This window comes from Eretmochelys imbricata, chromosome 12 (assembly GCF_965152235.1).
Source record: "Eretmochelys imbricata isolate rEreImb1 chromosome 12, rEreImb1.hap1, whole genome shotgun sequence".
NCBI lineage: Eukaryota > Metazoa > Chordata > Testudines > Cheloniidae > Eretmochelys > Eretmochelys imbricata.
In genome coordinates this window covers 25,343,551-25,364,592 of record NC_135583.1, presented here as the reverse complement: position 1 = coordinate 25,364,592, position 21,042 = coordinate 25,343,551, and the positions used below count along the sequence as shown (strand labels likewise).

Sequence of the window (21,042 nt, the reverse complement as noted above, 5' to 3'; positions counted from 1 at the left end):
TATTACACTTTATTATACATTAGGTAGTATGGACTTTAGTCAGACTGAACTGAACCAAATTAGCATAATCCAACATATACTGATCACATCTAAAAAGGTGTTAATGGTTTTGTTTCAGAGTAACAGCCATGTTAGTCTGTATTCGCAAAAAGAAAAGGAGTCCTTGTGGCACCTTAGAGACTAACCAATTTATTTGAGCATGAGCTTTCGTGAGTGTCAAGGTTCCTCCCCCACTCTGAACTCTAGGGTACAGATGTGGGGACCTGCATGAAAAACCTCCTAAGCTTATCTTTACCAGCTTAGGTCAAAACTTCCCCAAGGTACAAAGTATTCCACCCGTGGTCCTTGGAATGGCCGCTACCACCACCAAACTAATACTGGTTACTGGGGAAGAGCTGTTTGGACGCGTCTTTCCCCCCAAAATACTTCCCAAAACCCTGCACCCCACTTCCTGGACAAGGTTCGGTAAAAAGCCTCACCAATTTGCCTAGGTGACTACAGACCCAGACCCTTGGATCTTAAGAACAATGAACAATCCTCCCAACACTTGCACCCCCCCTTTCCTGGGAAATGTTGGATAAAAAGCCTCACCAATTTGCATAGGTGACCACAGACCCAAACCCTTGGATCTGAGAACAATGAAAAAACATTCAGTTTTTTACAAGAAGACTTTTAATAGAAAATAGAAGTAAATAGAAATGAAGAAATCCCCCCTGTAAAATCAGGATGGTAGATATCTTACAGGGTAATTAGATTCAAAAACATAGAGAACCCCTCTAGGCAAAACCTTAAGTTACAAAAAAGATACACAGACAGAAATAGTTATTCTATTCAGCACAATACTTTTCTCAGCCATTTAAAGAAATCATAATCTAACACATACCTAGCTAGATTACTTACTAAAAGTTCTAAGACTCCATTCCTGGTCTATCCCTGGCCAAGCACAGCATACAGACAGACACAGACCCTTTGTTTCTCTCCCTCCTCCCAGCTTTTGAAAGTATCTTGTCTCCTCATTGGTCATTTTGGTCAGTTGCCAGCGAGGTTACCTTTAGCTTCTTAACCCTTTACAGGTGAGAGGAGCTTTCCCCTGGCCAGGAGGAATTTCAAAGGGGTTTACCCTTCCCCTTATATTTATGACAGTGAGCTACAGCTCACTTCATCTTTTCTTGTTGTTGTTCCATTAATGTAATTGGGTTCACAGATTTTGGCTCCAGAGCCAGAATTTTACTATCAACCTCCTGGACTTTGACACTTTCATTTATAACCTTCAACAATTCTAAAATTCAGATGTCTCACCTTTAGATACAGACTCACATGCTGAAATTATTAGCTTTGTAAGAGTTGCATAGGGATATGTAAGGATATATTGGAAAGCAAAATCAACATGATCATTTTAGGCCTTGGTTCTGCCATATTTACTGATGTTATTTAGCACTTTTTTCTGTTTTATAGGACCACTGACTTCAATAGGATTATTTGTGTACCAAGATATCTTTCAGTGTGAATAAATAGGGCATAACCAGGCCCAGTGTGATCATTAAGGCTTTTATCTTGCAAACACTTAAACGTGTGCATAACTTTACATATGACTAGTCCTATTGAAGTTCTAAAGTACTGGAAGGATCAAGATCTAAATCATCTTAACATACAAGAAGCAAAAAAGCAGAGGCAAAAAAACCCAGAAACGTTATCTGTTACTCAATCCTGTAAAGTTATACCAAACTTCATAGCAATATATCCAATGAGTTATATACCAACACATTTTTTTATTTTTCATCCGGTATTGCTTGTCCTTGTCAGTAAGGGGCCCTTCTTTCTCACTCTTGTATTTTTAATATTTTATTACAGCAGGGCTTAAAAAAAATTTACCTGACACCTACTATTCAAAGGACAAAGCCAACTAGTCAGGGTGAAAAACAACACTGCCATTCCCCCTAAACCCACAACCCCATGCAATATAAAGGAATACAAGTCTTTGTATTCTCAACAGTAAGACTGTCAATCACCTCTGTATTTAATACATTCTGAAAATGTATTTGATGCTCTCGCTCCATGGCTTTACAATAGCTTCTATCCCTTTCTGGCTTCACTCCACTTTTTCTTTCTAACATGGGTATTGTGTATCTTTTCCTGCATTGCTTCAAATATCTTTTCCTTCTTCTCATTCTCACTCTATTTAGTCCTCTTTCTTTTCTTCTATTGTGTTCTCTATCTTCTTCTTCACAGTGTCGGTCTCTCCTTCCTTTCCAACACAAAAATCTCTCAAACCCCAGCTTCTCTTTTCTAACTCACTCCTCAATCTCCCCCTCTCTCTACCAATCCGTACCAACCTTTTGGTTTAAACAAAGTAGCAGCCTCATTGTTCCACCCTCCAGTAGAAGGAACAATATCACAACTGCCCACCCTGGTGAAGTAGCCAGCTGTGCTCCAGCCATCTCTTCCCTGGTCGCATCTGGCCCACTTGCCATAGAACTTGAAAATTTCCCCAGAGACCTACTAGTTGGAAGACTAAATTTACTAGCAAGAGGTAGATATGGAACATTGTGAAAAGGGCACAACAAGGTCTAAGGGCAACATGCTCATTAGAAGCCCAGTCCTTCAGCCTCCATCAATTGTTGAGAAGCCAATGGCTCCAGGGATTTCTACCAGGCTTCCCATGGGTTCTGATTAGCAGCAGAAACTGATGTAAATTCTTGTTAATTTCATTCTGTTACTATCTTCTCCAAAACATTTATTTGAGGGTTTGTTCTGAGCTAATGAAAGCCCATCAGACTTTTAGGCCCTTCCATCAAAGCATTTGGCTCTCCCTAGGCTAACAGTTCTTAAACTACTCTACTAGGACTTTTTAATCCAACCTCCACCTGCCTATTCTGTGATTGCATTACACTTCTGTTCACTTTTCAAATTAATACCTCATATCATTTAAAAAAATTAAAAGAAATACACATTACTCCTCCCCCTTCATTAAGCCTATTTTCCCTCACAGAGTATTCCTGGATTTGAAAATTCATTACTATCTGCAACCAAGTTTCCTGTACAGACTTGAAATTTACATCAATATTCAAATTGTGTGTTAATAAATTTGTTTAAACTCCTGCCCTGAAGACACCACACTTCAAACATTTCCTGAAGAGTGCATAAAACCACTAGTAAATACTCTGAAACCACTCATGATGTAACAGCCGTGTTAGTCTGTATTCGCAAAAAGAAAAGGAGTACTTGTGGCACCTTAGAGACTAACCAATTTATTTGAGCATAAGCTTTCGTGAGCTACGGCTCACTTCATCGGATGCAATGATGAAGCATCCGATGAAGTGAGCTGTAGCTCACGAAAGCTTATGCTCAAATAAATTGGTTAGTCTCTAAGGTGCCACAAGTACTCCTTTTCTTTTTTACATCATGAGTGACTGGTGAGAAAGCACATTGCAGCTATGCTGCACTGAAAGTTCTCTAATTCCAGTCTAATGTCATTTAACAATGACGTTGAATTTTATCATGTTCTTTTAGTCAGGCTTTAAAAAAAATTGTGGACAGGAATAGTTAAAAACCTCCATCATAAAAAATAATAATAATTGCTGCACTACAGAAGGAAACGCATCCAACTTAATAATTACATATCAAAGCAGCAAATCTCATTAGTGGATTATGCAGCTACAACATATTCACTAATTTCTTTCCCTCCTCCCCTACTATATTGAGTTTTAACAACCTAAACTTCCCAGCATCACAACACACACCCCTCCCCACATCACCTGTTTCTCTTAAATTGCCTTTGAAGTTCATTTCTCGAATTCATTCTTCTCCTGGCACATCACTGCAGCATCCATCCTGTCCTCTGGACACTTGAGTGCACTACTCTAAGGCCTGGACGCTTCAGGGGGCTCTGCATGGGGTGCTTGCCTGGGTGCACTCTCTGGTCAGCCTGCTCCCATAGTGCCCTCTCCTGAGGAGACGGAAAGAGCTAGGGAGAGGCAGGGGCAGTGAGAAAGAGGGGGAAGAGATGGCGGAAAGGAGAAAGGTTGGGGGACAGATAGGAGAGGAGAGATGAAGCCGGACTCCCGCTCCCTAGCCTCTCTGCTTTCCCCTCTCCGCCCCATCCCGGCTCCTCATTCTTCCTCTCCTCCCATTAGCCCCATCTCCGCTCTCTACCCGCTTGCTCCTTCCCCACCTCCCCGGCCCGCCTTCCTCTTCCCCTCCCCACCCCTGTCACTCCCCGGCTCCTCCACGCCCCGCTCTGCCTGGTCCCTCCCCCCAGCGCCCGGCTGAGGAGCCGCCGTTTCCGGAGTACACAGAGCGGGGCTGCTGGCCGTGCTGTGCCGTGAGGGGGTGACTGGCCGTGGCAGGCAGGTGAGCGAGCGGTATGCCCGTCCCCGGCCCGGCCCGCGGGCTTAGCTGTCTGCTCCCCCCTTCCCGCAGCGGCGGCGGCTCCCGGGGGAGGCAGCAGCCCCGCGGCTCGGCAGGCGGGGGCCCTGGTGGGGCGGGCACCGGGGGGTGGCAGGGGCAGCATTAATATCCCCCCCCCCCAGTCATGAGGGGAGAGCCCCTTAACGGGGGAGTAATCGCCTGGGGGCTGGCGGGGAGCCCCCTGGCTGGGAAGGGGCGCTCATGCGGGGGCTGAGAGGAGCCTCTCTGGAGGGGCCGGGAGGGTTAGGGGAAGCCCCTCGGGAGGTAGCGTCGGGCAGTGGAAGCGCCCAGGGAGAGGCTGGAACGCCCCGGGGCCCCTGCGGGTTGAGCCCCGCCGTCAGAGGGTGGCCCCCGTGCAGGTGCAGGGAGGGAAGAGGGGGGACTGTGGAGCAGCGAAGGGGCTGGGGTGCTATATACATCCCCCCCGCTGACCTGCGTGTGAGAGTTTCGGGTGAAACCGGCAGAGACTGCGCCTGCGGGAATTCCAGGGCACCTTCCTGCTAAATAGTGACCCGGCCCTGAAATACTCTCTGTGAGAGAGTGAGTGAATGTGAGAGCCGCCGCTGCCAGGCTCTAGAGAGGCCTTCTCTACTCTCACTCCCTAGAGTCAGCCTCCCCGAGAGAGGGGAAAACATGATACAGACCCAGAACAATGTAGGCAGAGGATTCTTAGCTCATGCAAGCACCAGCCATGTATGGTTTTATAAACCATTTATCTCGAGCCTTGTACACGTAAAAAGGAGTGAAATTGTGACCACTCTGTTGACTGCAGTTTTAGTCTGTGTCTTACGTTATATTATTTTATATGGTATTAGCTGGTGCTGTTATGAGACTGTGTGACTGCTGCTGTCTTTAATCACAGAAAGGAGCTATGTCTCTTTTGAGCAGTAGAATTCTAAATACATGAATAACTCATTATGTGTAGCTAAAGCTTTTCTGAAGTACCTATAACACGAATATCTCAGTATTGACTGTCATTGTAGCTTGCTAAACTTATGTCAACTCGCATGAGTTTTATTGATGATTTAAGATTTTTGATCTAATGTGTTAACAATGCCTTTTCCGTTTACCTCACTCAGATTCTGTCAGCTTGAGAAAGTCCTGCTCTGTGGTAGTTATATACTTTGAATGAAAAATTGATAATATATCCAGATATAAATGTAACATATAATTGTTGGTTTAGATGTTGATACTCTTTCACAACCTAGTCACAAGTATGAACCAGCCCTTATTTTATTAGTAGTAGTAGTTATTTTATTTATTTTTTCTAGAGGAACTTTGCAGCTGTAGATGTTTGGATATTCTGGTCAAGGGTGTGGTATAAATGAATGGTCGACAGTTAAGGAACATGCTTTCCTGTGTATTTTCCGGTACTTCTGGTAAGGCCAGAAATACTGAGACATGAACCTTTCCTGTTGATATTTTGTTATTTCTGATTCAGAACTAGGAAGTGCACAGGCGTGAGGAAATTAGAAATAATGTATACCGGGTTAGCCAGAAGCTTTATTTGAGGTTCAGAAGTTTCGGTCAATTGTTAAGTAATCCCAATTAATGCCAAAATAACTGGTATAAGCTGTATTTTTAAAAAAATCTAAATTTACACGCTGAAACCATTTGTTTGCTCACTGCACCCTTCCTCAATGCCTTATGCCAATGGTTCTCAACCAGGGATACATGTATCTTTGGGGGTACACAAAGGGGGTACATCAACCAGGGGGTACATCAACTCATCTAGATATTTGCCTAATTTTACAACAAGCTATATAAAAAGCACTAGTGAAGTCAGTACAAACTAAAATTTCATACAGACAATGTCTTGTTTATACTGCCCTATATACTATACACTGAGATGGAAGTACAATATTTATATTAAAAAGAAAAGGAGTACTTGTGGCACCTTAGAGACTAACCAATTTATTTGAGCATAAGCTTTCGTGCTGTAGCTCACAAAAGCTTGTGCTCAAATAAATTGGTTAGTCTCTAAGGTGCCACAAGTACTCCTTTTCTTTTTGCGAATACAGACTAACACGGCTGTTACTCTGAAACCGCTCAAATAAATTGGTTAGTCTCTAAGGTGCCACAAGTACTCCTTTTCTTTTTGAAAATACAGACTAACACGGCTGCTACTCTGAAACCAATATTTATATTCCAATTGATTTATTTTATAATTATATGGTAAAAATGAGAAAGTAAGCAATTTTTCAGTAATAGTGTGCTGTGATACCTCTTGTATTTTTATGTCTGATTTTGTAAGCAAGCAGTTTTTAAATGAGATGAAACTAGGGGATACGCAAGACAAATCAGATTCCTGGAAAGGGTACAGTTGTCTGGAAAGGTTGAGAGCCACTGCCTTATGCCATATTCTTCTAATTTTCCTTATCCTTTTCTCTTCTGGTGTCACTACACTCCAGCCCTCTTTTCTTTCACTTTTCCCTCAACGTCCATCATTCTTAAACACCTTTTCTTCCTTCCCACTCAATGCAGCTCTATAATTATCAATCTTCTTCTTTTGCAAAACTAAGGGAAACACATTTTCGTGTCCTGTAAGGTAGATGCATGTGTACACTTCCCTTTACGGGTTGTAGTGATTGCATCTTTCTGTAGTGTCTCTTGTCTCTGATAAAATATGATGTCCATGGAAAAAATATGATCACTGTAGTTGCTCATGTGGGGAAATTGCCACCCTAAAGCAATGTGGCAGAAGACTTGAAAGTACATTTTTCATGGTGGTTCTTGGTGCAGTGGGGGGGGGCGGGGTATAATCATGGCACCCAGAATACTGTTAGTGACAGCAGATTAAGGGATGATAGTGTGCTTTCCTGTTCCTAAGACCTACGCCTTATCATTACTGATACTATCTCACATATATAAAGCTCCTTTTATTCCAAAGGGTCTCTAAGTACTTAACACACTATACGCTCAGATAAATTAATGCACCACTGAAATGCAGATCTCAGATGAAATGTGGAACTCTTTAACAGTGCACAACAATACTACATGACAGTTTAGAACAGGAAGTGGAGAGTATCTTCTTATTATAACTGCAGGGGTAATTGTAGGTAAGTAGAATGTTATTACTAGAATTGGATGTTAGCCAGGACCCTACCCCAGCTTTTATAAAGAGTGCCAGGAGATCATTAATAACTACACAGGGGGTCAGGACTTTGGTTTTATGTCTCATCTGAAAGATGACTTTTACAGCAGCATGTATAACTTCATTACAAAACAACATGCTGGGGCTGGTTCAGAGGGCAACTGACCTTATTAGACTTTACAAAATCTAGCGTGTGATAACATCAGATCTTACAGAACAAGATGGTATGTCTAGACTGCAGACAGTGCTGTTTAAACTCAAAAACTCTGCTTAGTATGATAACTTTATAGCCATTGTACAGTTTGCCAGATGGAGGTGTTCTCCAGGTTCACAAGAAGTTACCAATTGCCTTGTTTTATTGATCCTTTGTTTTTTAATCTTCTGTTGTTTGTATACTTTCGGATAATTTCATGATTGGATGAGTATAGAAATGCATTTTAGTAGGCTTATGTTATAAGAGGCTCTTTACCAATTGCCCTATTTTTCTAAAGGGACTAGTGGAAAAAATATGTGCACAATGCTTCTGTCCACAAATGCCAAATTGATGTTTGAATCACTATTGAGAGGTGCTAGTCTCTCTTTCTGGAGAGTTCTTTTTGACCACCCGCTCTGACTTTGCCAAAACTGAACCAATCCATCTGAAACTTCCACATGCAACTTATCAGACTTGAATTTTTCTGTGAAATTTGAAGCAAATTGGACAAGGTGTCTTGGTGTTTAAAAATGAGGTATTTTCACTTCTTGGGAACATTTTCAAACAGTGTTTTTTATTGTCATATGTAAGAAATGGCTTGTCTTAGATATCAGTTTTGTTTTATTCTTTTGTCTTCAATAAGAACTGATGCTTTGAGAAGTCTAAGAAAATTTGCAGTGAATATCCTATTAAGTGCAGTTGTTTCAAGGTTATAAAACCTTGCACAATGCAAGTTGTGGGCTTCCAAAGTCCTGGATTGGAACAGCCTTACGATAGGAAAAGGGGAGAGGAGGAGGAGAATGAGAATGGAAACAGGAGATATCTAGGGAGTGGGTGTTCAAAAGTGAAAGAATGGAAGGAGAAGGCCATAAAGAAGCACAAGGGCTAATATGTGTATTGCTGAAGAACTGCTAAAATCTGTATATAGGAATAAAAGATTAGTATCTGTGTATATGGGGTGGGAGGAACAGGCCTAGTGTAGGACTTCTAACACTCTAAACAAGATGTGTTATGCAGTAGGAAAGAGATTTTCAAACTGTGGTACACAGGCTGCAATCAGGTGGCACATGGGATGGCTATCATAAGCATTTATTAAACTGCACTGATTAAAACAACAAAGATGGTGTAGTCAGTATGTTTGAGTTTTAAATTAAATTCTCTACAGGTTTGTATGCTGCACTCATGACTATATTATCTGATTGCCATCCAGTATTGCATTAAGTGATGTGAGTAACATCTGTCACATGTTTTTAATCCTCATCCTCTCCCCAAAGGGAAAAGTGTGTGCGTTGTCTTGTTTTGGTAGGATGTTCTTTGTTTGGGTTTTTTTTTTTTAAATCAGACTTTTAAAAATATTGGATTTAAAATATTGGTCATCATCAGGGTGGGATGGAATCTCGTAGCTAATATGAGATGATAGCTCACAGATCCTGCTATATGAGAGCTTAATATCAGTGAGGAATCCCGTAATACATCTAATTACAGACTGAATGGAGCAGTTGTGGATGTATACCTTCAGCTAAATGAGAGGTGAGGAATACGGGGGCTTATGTTTGGAGAAGGAGAAATAAAAAATCTGCCCTTGCTAAGGGAAATTCACAAAAGGGAACATAGCATTTGTGGAAAATATCTTTTTGCCTAATATTGTATTTATTTAAAAATGTGTTGAATAGTTCTTTGAATCCCTTGGGTGATCTTAAAATGTTTACTTTCACCTTTTTCCTGTAAGCTTAGGGTATGCCAATTCATACTAATAATACTTTACATAATAGCAAAAATGTACAAGGACACTTTTTAAGATGACTCATTGGAAAGATGTGCTAAAATGTACTCTTAAATTGTCACCTTTTCTTGTCTTTCTAATTACTTTTTAAAACTAAATCCCTCTGAAATTAGTGGTAAGTATTTTAATGTTAGCTAAATCTTAGCAAAATTTTTATTGTCTTGGAATATGGACATAATCCTCCCCTGCCATCTTTTGTTTCTTGTTTTTTCCCTTGCTTGTTGGATTTTTCTGGTGGTTTTTGGATAAGTATAACTGTCATTCCCTAAGTTTTCCCCCTTTCCCTTGGTCACTTTTCACTGTGCTATTTGTTTGATTCTAATCTTCCTCCATTTTTGTAAACACATCTGGAGAATACAGATTACATGGAGAATTCAGATAATTGAGGACAAAAACAGGGTACCTTTGAATTTTTTTCCAGGTCTTGGATATGTTGTTCTTTTCTGATGATATAGTGGAGTTTTTTAACTAAAACTTGTTTCACACATTAGCTTTTTTTTTTTGGTAGTAGAATGTTGATCGAACTTCCAATTCCAGCACTGCAGTAATTACTTTTGCTTTGTAAATAAGGAGTGTGCTCAATGCCCACAACGGAGTGATACAGTGTGATTAGAGAACATTCCCTGGGGGTTGGTCGAATCTTACATATTTTGGTATAATGTGGAAATAGAAGAGCAGAATCCTGCTTTTGTTTAAATATTTTCCAAACATGTCATAGGGGAAGCTTGTCTTTCTCTTATCAAAATGATGTGCAGCTTTAATGTTCTGTTCTAACATGCTAAGTTTCAGGATGGACTTTTTAAAGGGAGTAAATGGAATATTAAAGTTTTCATCTGATGGCCAAAAGGTAGGAGGAGGATAAAAAGATCCAGTTGTGACCTTTTTCTTTTCAGTGAGGACCTCGCTACTATGATTCATGCTACCGTTACTTTAGAACTAAATTATTCCAGTGCACTGCATCTTGAATCTATTCTGAAACCAAAGCTGGCAGACAATTTGGTTCATGCTTGTTAAGTGGGGTATCTCACTGTGAGCATATTACACTGGTGCTGCCTGTGGTTTCTGGATGGTATCAAGCATTTCCCAAGACTTACTGGGATGAAGGCAAATTCCTCTGAAGCAGGCCCAGACCTGCAGTGTGTAAGATCAGATCAATGGCTCTGTGGAATTTTTCTTCTTGAGTTAGGCAAGCTCCTGCTCCATCAATACAGATTGTAGATCCTGCAGATGTGGTCTCAGAAAAGATATAGGCAGAGAGTAAAAAGGCATGGAAGTATCCTCAGAGAGAAATAAGGCAAAACCCCTCTGTGTCCAGACCACATGTTCCTTGAAAACCTGTGGCTGAATCTCTGAGGTTCTAATCCCCCTCATCTTCATGGTCCAAGAAGATGACTGAATGTTTCATGGCTTCAGGATAAATTGTCTACTACCTATGATCAAAAATATATTGGTTGGTATTTATGATGAACCATTTGGACAAGCAGCAACTTTTGCTACTTTTTAAGTAGCCATAAGCTTATGTGAGCCATTTTGTTGCTTCTTTATAGGAAGTGGACCTTTGCAAACAGACAACATAGGCAAATTCCTTAACGTGGTACTGAAAGATTAATTTATCACTTTAAAAATATTGTGTGTCCCTTTAGGCAAAGATAACCCCCCCCACTTATTTAATACATTCACAGCAGTCCTTTCCCCAACTCTCCATGTTAACTAATATGTAAGACCTGCACACTATAGAGGTTGGTGTTATGCTGATTCTGTAAAAATCAATTTCTTTTTCAAGGAAGGAAATACTGTTATTACACTTAGTGTAAAAACCTAGATTATTTTCATGTAAACAAGTACTTGTTGACTTTTTAAAATTTTTGGCGTAAAACCTCATAACGTGTACAGTTCTCTGCTACCTTAATTCAGTTCCTTGTAGACAACTAAAATCATCCTTATGAGTTATTCATTATTTTAGTCCTGTTTATTTAAACATTCCAGTCATTTCCAGGAGAACAGATTATAATGTCAAATTCAGCATTTTGACCTCATTTCAGGCCCAAAGTGGGGAATGACAGTAAAGAAAGAGTCAGTTGTTTAAAAACAAAACAAAACATTTGTTATTAGCAATTAGCAATTAATTAGCAAACTTGGTACAAAATTATGAAACATAATTTAAAAGTTCAAGTAGATTTGAATTTAGCATGTATCAATTTAGAAGCTCTTGCATGCTTGTTCTTCTAATTCATATTATCAATACTAAGTGCTGAAGAATGTTTTTTTTTTTTCGTATTTAATCTTCAGGGTGAAATAGCAATTTAGGAGTTTGGGGGCAGGAAATAATCTAGTGTGGTAATCTTTGGTCATAAACAGACATTATTTTTGTCCTTGTGGAAAGGTAGTACATTTGACCTGTGCTATTTTAAAATTATTCTATTGCTTGGTTTTGTGGTTAAAAAAGATTTAGGTCTGGTTAAGTGAAATCTATTGCTTTGCAGATGTTGCTGGATGTGAAATCTGTTTAAAACCACTAATGATACACATTTTGTTTTTGTATAGGAATGTCACATTTTTGTGGTGACAGATAGATATGATAGAGTAAATCTGTAGTCAACACACAAGATTTAGTGAGATGTTTTGGGGAAAAGACAGTGTATTTTTTCCTTTGAAGAATTTTTTTCCAATTCATTTTCTGGGATGGTTTATATTTTTATGATGATTGATTAAGCTATGCATGTAGTCAGTTAGATAAATTTTACTAGAATGTGATTCACCCTATAATTACGTATCCTCTGCACATCTCTTAGAGAGGTAACAGAGGCTTTCTTTACTCCACCCTCTTATCTCTCCATATCACAGTGACCATATTTTCAGCTGAGTGCTGGATGGGTTCCCTTCAGATTATAAGGGTGGTTATAAGGGTTTGAACAACATGAGGTGCTTCTGCCACCCAAGGAGTGCTCATTCTGAGCTCCTTCTGGCCTGATGTCGAAAGACTAGGGCTAGAAATCTCTTGGTGACTTCAGGTCAACTCTGAATGCCCTTCTGGAAGGTATGCTTTAGTCAAACATAAGTTACTTGGATCAATACACGGATAACTGTGTGAAATTTAATGGACTGCAACATACAGGTCCCTTCTGGCTTTGAAATCTATTGATTGGTTAAACAGAATTTGGATCTTGGAAATGGCAGTGCAGAAGTCAATTCCTTGGGGAGTGTGTCAGTCCTAGAGCTTGATTTTTATGGCAAGTTAATCCATTTTCAAATACTTTAAATAAAAAGAAAAGGAGTACTTGTGGCACCTTACAGAGCTGTAGCTCACGAAAGCTTATGCTTGAATAAATTTGTTAGTCTCTAAGGTGCCACAAGTACTCCTTTTCTTTTTGCAAATACAGACTAACATGGCTGTTACTCTGAAACTTTAAATAAAGTTATTCTAGTCCATTTCTGTGTATACATCTTTAAATTAGCATGTGGCAGTGCTGCTCCATTTGATTAAGTACAATACAAAGGTGTGAAATCTTGCCAGTTTTAAGTTTTTGTTGGTGACTTTGGTCACCACTTCAGCCTTTGGTATGCAAAAATGTGGAGTTCTCCATATAGTCCCCTCTGCCCACTCTCCTACTCATTTTTTTGGTTTAGAGTAGTGAGTTCTTATTTTGTGGGCAACTTGATGGCAGAGAGATCCTCTCATGGATCTGCCTTCCCTTATGTTTTGAAATCTTCTAATCTGTGTCTCACCAAAAAGCTCTTAATGAACTACAAGTTTGAGAACCACGGATATAGAGAGGGCCAGTCTGTATGATGCTGGTATGACTAAGAGCCGATGTTGCCACAGTTGTTTCATGTCAAAAGCCAAACTTTTTTTGTGTGTATGGGGGGGAAGTTGTATGCAATCTAGACTGAAAAACATAATCAATTAGTAACCATCCACTAGCTGCTGCTCTCTTTACTGTTGCATTTTTTGTTTCCACTGACATTGTGCTTGCCAGTTTCTTAAAAACAAACTTTCTTTGTAAAAGCTGTTGCAGTTACAAATGCAATACTAATAAAAGGCAATACACGTGACTTATGGGGATTTGGAAAACATACATTTTTTCCAAGACATTGGTGTAAAATTACAAAGAAGAGGATACTACATAGATAGAAATAATTAAATACAGTATTTAAATTTTAATATTTTAAAACATAACTGTCAACAGGAAGTAGTAAATCCATATTCTGTTTTGAAGTGCTTCAGCAGACACAGGGCATTTGTTTTTCAATAGTTTCTTTTCTCTTTGGAACGTAAATGTGTCTTGTCCACCTGGTTGCCTCCTCTTACTTTGTTTTGGAGTGAGAGAATTGAGTGTCTGCTATACTGGTCTCCTTTTGTTGTCCCTGTTAACTTACATGAGAAAATACAAGTAGTTATGGTACGGTGCAGAGTGAGGGTTTGTGTACACCTGAAAGTTGAACAGAGTTCACTATACTAATATAGTTAAAGGAGTACAACCCTCACTAGTATAGAGGCAATATACTATGTGTATCCCTAATACGAAGAGGAATAAGCTATATAAGTATAGGGCACTTTTATGGCAGTATAATTGCATCTACGCTAGCTAGGGGTTTATGGATTGTGACGTTACCCACGGTACAAGATGGACTATTGAACCACAGTGTCCCCTTAATTCTCCAGCCTGGGATACCTTTTACAATTCTTTGCTAGTAAACAACAAACCCCTCCAGGCTCTGTTCACTCACAGCCATTAGCATGCAAAGGCATATCCAGCAAAATTACATGAATGCTCTCCCAGCCACTAAGGGTGGCGCTCAGAAATTCTTAGCCCAGCTTCTCACTCCAGAAATGTGCATCTTGCACTCTCCAGCACACTACTGAACAGAGCACGCTCATTAAATAGTTTCATTTTTATGAAAGAAAACGATTGTCACAGCCCTTGTTAATCTGAGTAGCGATTCGCCAGACACTTCAGCGAAAACACACTGGTTTAGATGAAACATTAAAACAAGTTTCTTAACTAGAGAAAGATAGATTTTAAGTGATTATAAGTGAAAAGGCATAAAAGTTAGAATTAGTTCCAAAAGAAATAAAAGATACTTTACCAAGCAAAATAAGATTTGAAAGCAAAAAATGATTTCTCACCCAAAAGCTCACAGCAGTTAATACTAACTAGAAAGCCTTCCAGTTAGGACCTTCCCCCCCACAGTTCAGTGATGGTTCTTTGTCTTTCAAATGCTCTTGCTGCCATGTGCAGAGAAGGGGGAAAAGGGGAAGCCATGGTCTCTTATTTTATACCCTCCTCCTCTCCTTGAGGAATACCCTCCCCCTCTCTGATGGGGTGCAGACAATCAGTCTAAGGTGTAGGTGAGATTCGAAGCATCTTTCAGGTGAATTGTAAATTTCTTGTTCATATCTTCTGTGTACGTGATGTTTGGGATGTCTCGGGGATAACATGCAAATCTTTTGTTTATAGTCCCCCCCGATGTTTTATAACACTTGTGGTCAGTTCTTTTCTTGAAACTGTGGAGCTAGGCCGTCTGCATTCCCCAGAATTAAGTGTCAGTAGCAAACGTATAGCAAAATCTCATAACTCCATATACAATGTTGATGCACACATTTTAACATGACAATAATGTTAATAAGATAATGACTTTTCAAATGATCCCTCATAAGGCATACTTTGTACAACATATATCATAACCATATAAAAGTGGTGAATAAGGGATACAGGATATTACTTGGGGTACATTGTGTCATACCAGTATAACTAAATCACATCCTGATTTGTGGTTATACTGTTAGAACTTGCAAATGGAGAACCAGGCCTAAGTATTCTGCTAAGGGATGTGTGTGAAAGTATATGTTAAAGTACTGCATAAAATTGCGTGAGGCGGCTGGTGGTGCATTCTAGCATACTTGGCACACCATAATTCTTATGCCTAGTGTTTAGTTTTACCTTGAAATTTCTTTCATGGAGCAAGCTCTGGCACATTATTGGTTTGAGACAAGCAGAGGAGTGGCTTGACAGAAGTTGTAATTTATTTGCACTGCATGGTATCTTGGGCAGATAACAAACCTGTTGAATGCATGAGACATTACTAGGCCTGAAATAGTCCACATCTGATGACCTTCAGGGCTTGTTGCAAGACTCATCTTATTTTCTCAAGCTGTTGAAAATGATGGGGAAATGTAATTGTAGGAGGGGGGAAATTGTCTGATGGGGCGGGGAAAGGAATTTGATGGGTTAACTTAAAAATACATGTGTAGCAAGTTCATTATGTCAAGGACACCTAGAGTATAGATGGATGCCAATTTTAGCAATTCCGTAAATAGAAATGCTATTATTTCAGAGACCACCTCCTTACGTAAGAACTGCCCTCCTTATATTTAATATTCAGACATTGGTGCCTTGTAGTTTGTTGCATGGGAAGACTAGTTCTTTGTTTTTTAATTATGAAAAGCAGTTTTTTCTCAAACTGATCTCAGCCGGTTCTTCCAGATGGATTGCGTTGCCTCAGTGCTCACGGGAGGCAGACTAGAATGGTCGGTTGGAAGCAGTAGTGGTGCAGGACTCACCCCGTGGCGCCTCCTGCTGGTCATCCAGGGAATTAGCATTCCAGCCTCAGGTGCCCTCTGCTGGCTGGTATCCCACTGCCACTGGGTCCCGAGTCCCTCCTGGACCACGGTGTACCCCTTTCACGCTGGGGTGCTGCCACCAGCAGTACCCCACACGGATCTGGGTCTCCCCTCCCCAGGGAACCTGCAACCCTCTACTCCCACCTCACCTCAGTCTATGGCCACTGCCAGTCATCAACTAGCCCCTGTTCCCCGGGGCCAACTGAAGTGTAAGCGCCACTCATCATAGGCAAGGGCACTTTGGACCGGCTGCCCTCTGCAACCCCAGTACCTATTTGGCCTTACACTATGCCTGCAGCCTGGGGGGTTTCCAGGCTGGAGCTCCCCAGCTACTCTGGCCTTCCCCCAGCCCTGCTCCACCTCAGCCACCTTAGTATGCTCCCAGCAGCCAGGTCCCTCCCTCGCAACAGGCTAGAGAGAGAGTTCTCTGCTCCTGACTTCACTGGCTTTTATAGGGCCAGCTGGGTCTGTTTGGGGCGTGGCCACAGCTGAGTCTGCCTCCCAGGCAGGAGTGGGTGACCACCCCGCTACAGAAGCCCTGTGTCATGTATCCGGGCAGAGTTCCTCTGGGCTGCGACCAGTGGCTCCCTTGATGCCTTTGAGGAGCAGTGGGCGCTGTCTGGGGTTCTCTGCTTGGTGTCCCCATCCGGTATCCTTGTTTTGAACCTATGACCTTCACTCCGACCCCTGTTTTTCATTAGTTGTCCCCCGCATTTATTTGGTCCCTGGGTCCAGTGCTCCCTCCTGCTGAGTGGAGGGGGTCCTATAGCAGTGGGCGGGCTTCCACCCGCTCACTTTCCGGAACCCAATAGGTACAGAAGCCCTGTGGCAGAAGTGCCTGCCTACTGACCTTTTTACAAAACACTTACTCCCTCTCCAAGTTTTTTGGAGTTCTCAAATCCATTTTTTCTTCAAAATTTACTGAGATGGTGAAGCTGACTTTGTATGAAGGCTATGGGAAGAAAGGGTATCTAAATAGTCACTTCATAGTTGTGACGAGGTACACTCACCTCGCACTGGACGGGGAAGGGTTATCCGTACATTGTGGGCTGAGGAAGCCATGTTCCCTCATCTCTACTGGGCATGCTCCAAATGCACTAGCATAAAAGGGAGCAGCTCAGCTCAGTTGGGGCTGACCACCGGAGAGGAAGGACACTCACTGCAGGCCCCAGCCAAGGATCAGCCGAAGCCCGAGGCTGTGGGAGCTGGAGATGCCGCAACTCAGACAAATGCCAAAGTACCCACAGAGGCCTTGCAGAGTCCAGAGTTGCTGGGGACAGTGCAGACCAGGGAACCCAGAGACAGCAGAGATGCCCAGACCGCAGCAGTGGAAACCATAGTAGGAAGCAGCCCAGGGGAATTAGATAGTGGCCCCTTTAGTGAACTGGATTTTGAGGCAGCGTGTTTCGGTCGGACCCCACTGCTGACTCAGTGGCGTGTGCTCCTGCCACTACCTGGGCTGGGGCCCAGTGGAAAGGGAGGGTTCAGGCTCCCCTACCAAGGCCATCATGTGCCCCTCCCCCCCTTTTGTGCATGGCGGCCACTAGGGCTTACTCCCTCACAGACAGGAACAAACATATTGACTTTGGCCACTAGGCCTTACTGCCCTGCGGACTGGGGCAAATCTGTTGCCTCCGGCCATTGGGCCACATTGCCCTGCTAAGAGGGGCGAGTATATTGACTCTGGCTACGGAGGCATAGATGCAGGTTACATACTCTCCACACCTAAAACCTAAGGGAGACGGGGCACACTTGCCCCACACTGGATGGAGTCCCCCCAGCCCTGTCACAATAGTTAACATTTTATTCTGTTGTGACCCTAAAAGATTACACTGGTAAAGAACCCTTCACCATCCCTTCATTTAACATTTGAGAAGCTTAAAACTGAGATAAATTGTGGCAAGGCCCTTCAGGGTACAATATTGGGTGTGGTATAAAAATCTAGATAGGTTAGGAGGCTTTCTGTCAGTCTGGAACCACTATTTTCCAGGAACTTTAATAGTATAGACTTTATTTTCTTGCACTATTAAAACACTTTTTTTTGTTAGAGGTAGATAAATAACACTTCTTACCAGTAAAAATGTGCTGTTTTGTCCAAGTTGTGGAGAAAGGAATGTACACTTAAATGGAATCTACATACTTCAATCCTGGAGGCAAAGAAAGGCCAACAATGTGAAAGGCATCGAGACAAGTCAGCGGAAGAATTTCTTTTCCAGACACAAGAAATACATACGCATTAGATCAGACCAACTAGCTCTACATTTTACTAGTGACTATGCCAGTTTAAATGATTTAATGACCTGTACATAACCACCGTTCAATATACAATGGAATGTTCAATTAGTGTTGTTACAGTACAGGATCTAGAAATATTATTTTAATTTTAAATCTAATTGCATTGATTAGATGCAGAAAGGATAATTCTTCTTTTAGAGAAGAGACCTAGACTTCACTTGAGATATTGTCTTTAGTTGCAGGGTTGGAAAGAAAAACAAACAAACCCCTGTCGTTATTCACTTTACTTGCCAAATCCACAATTTTCTTGCTCCCTTCTTCTGCTGAATCCAGTCACCCTCATTTACCTGTGCCCCTCCTTTTTTCCCCCTTGCACTTCCTCTTCTTATTCCTTTCTCTGTCTTTCATTTTAATGAACACCTAAAGATTTTTCAGGTTTCCTCCCAATTTTAATCCCAGATCTCATAATTAATCACCTCTTCTGCTATTGGGTCCCGGGTTCCTCACGCATCTCCCACACTGCTGGTTTCTGTTCTGCTGGTGACCCTTTCTGTTGATGTTAGTTCTCCTTCTGTATGTTAATCAGATAGAGAGAGGTCTGGAACATTAGCTGGGAAATGCAAAAGCAAAATTTACCAACTTGAAGTTGTAGGAGGATTTCCTACCATTTTATACTGGTATTGGTATGGAGGTTAGTGATATCTTTTCTTCATTCTTTTTCCTTCCCTGCGTCGAGGGAGCACTCTTTCGCCTCCCGCACAACCAGGGTGTTTGTGTAGTAGAGTGAGAGAAGCTCTTGGTCTGTCATACCAAAACATTTTGATCACTGTTACTCCCATTCATGGCTTAATTTGAAATTGCTGCTATTACAATAATTCTATAAATGAATGAGACCCAGTAATCTGTTCGGGATTTTCTTCCATTGTCTGTTTTTAAATATCTAAATACAGAAGTTGGGAGATTTAAATTCTCCCACTATTGAAAAGTTTTTAAAAGCCACAAATTTTACACAACATAAATGTGCTGCCTTGTTTGGTTGTGCAGCAGCAGTTATACTATTTCTACAAAGGTGACATCAGTGATGCTGGAACACAGTCAAAGTGTAGGCATGGTAAATTTTACATTAGAAACATAAGCAAGGGAATCAGTGCTTGCCTGTTTGTTTTTTCCCATCTGTCTGGGGAGAAAGAGTAACGGAGGAGTTAGTTTTAATAAGTAAGGTGGAAATAGGAGACTGAATTTAAATTCTAGTGGCAGGGAATTCATGTTTTCCCAAACTTTTTTATTCTGTGGCAGAATCCCACTGCATGGTTTGTCTTCAAGCAGCCGCAGAATGCAATTGTTGCATAAGAAATTGTTTCACTCTTCTTCTTTTGGGACATAGGTGGAAAAAGCCATTCTTTAACTGCCTGCTTCAAATATTTTATCTTCTCTCATCTGGAATGTAGGTGAAAATGCCAGCGGCAGAAGTAGCAAACACAATCCATTGCCACTAGCAAGAGCTCTTCCTCCTGCCCAAGCTCCTGTACTGCCAAAGCCAATGAATTGTGTCTATGTTGTTGTTCTGTCACTAGCACTTCCACCTATATTCCAGCAAAAGAGAAGGTAAAGTGTTTGAATACAGTGAGTGTAGTAATTGAGAGAAACATGCTCTGTACAGGGATGGACTTAGGGTCTGTAAGCATACACAGTTCCTTGAGGTGTCATTGCCAAAGCCTGTCTTGCTCCTATTTAATAGTCAGGTGTATACCGAAGGAAACATTTTTTTATATATATTCAAAGATTTTACTACTTTTAGAGAGGCCAAGTTACATTCGAAAAAATTGATCGGTTGAAATGGAAAAAAGTTCATGAACTCGGGATGAGTGTGACTCATATGCAGCACAGTCCAGTGCAGGGACACCTCAACTACATTTAAAAGAGACAGAAACCAGTTTTGACCTTTTTGCAGCTGGTTTAATTAGTTATTCCTTCCCTTAGCTGTGCAGATTCTATTCGCTAGCTGTTTTTTCTTGCTAAGTTTAATGCATTTAATTCAAAGTACCTATAAATAGGACACTTGATAAAGAAGGCATATATTGTCTCTCAAAGCAGTGTTCTTTAGAACATTTTAGAAATAAATAAAATTAACTAGCCCTGTGGCCTGGTAGTGAGTAGTGCTCAATGCTTTGATGAAAGAAATAGAAACTTCATTTGTGGTTTCTTACTTCCTGGAGTAAACATGCTGTGCTTCCATAAGGGTGGGAGAAGAGGAAATACCTGTGCCTATGGAGCTGGGTACAGAGTGATACTGGGGTAATGAAGAAATTTTCATTAAGATCAATTCGGCTGTAGTATGGTAGCAACTGTGCCAAGTTTCTATGGAGATTGAAAGGGATTGAAAGTGGCAGACGCTCAGGAGCGTTGAGGCAGGAAGAGATTGAAAGGCCTCACTTCACATTTAAAAATTCTGACTGCTTCCTTTAAAAAAAAAAAAAATCAACAACTTTCAATAAAGCATTTGAGATTGTTGAACCCAGTGTTAGCTTACTGGACACTGAAGCATTACATTGGCTAGGATGTCTTGGGAAATGGAATGAGCCATTCATCACTACTGGGAGATGCATTTTTATTTTTTAAAAATATTTTTGAGGGTGTTGTATATTAAAGTGATAGCATCTATTTTGGTTGCAAAATCTAATTATCCAGATCATATTTACAAAATTCCA

General features: G+C 41.1%; 1 protein-coding gene across 1 annotated transcript in view; it reads left to right on the top strand.

Annotated features, from left to right (window-relative positions):
* The first annotated feature begins 4,273 nt into the window (after positions 1-4,273).
* GARRE1 (granule associated Rac and RHOG effector 1) overlaps positions 4,274-21,042 on the top strand; it is a 106,822-nt gene continuing 90,053 nt past the window's right edge. The window contains exon 1 of the mRNA XM_077830778.1: positions 4,274-4,350. The gene's annotated coding sequence lies outside the window, so the exon portion shown is untranslated. The remainder of the gene's footprint in view (positions 4,351-21,042) is intronic.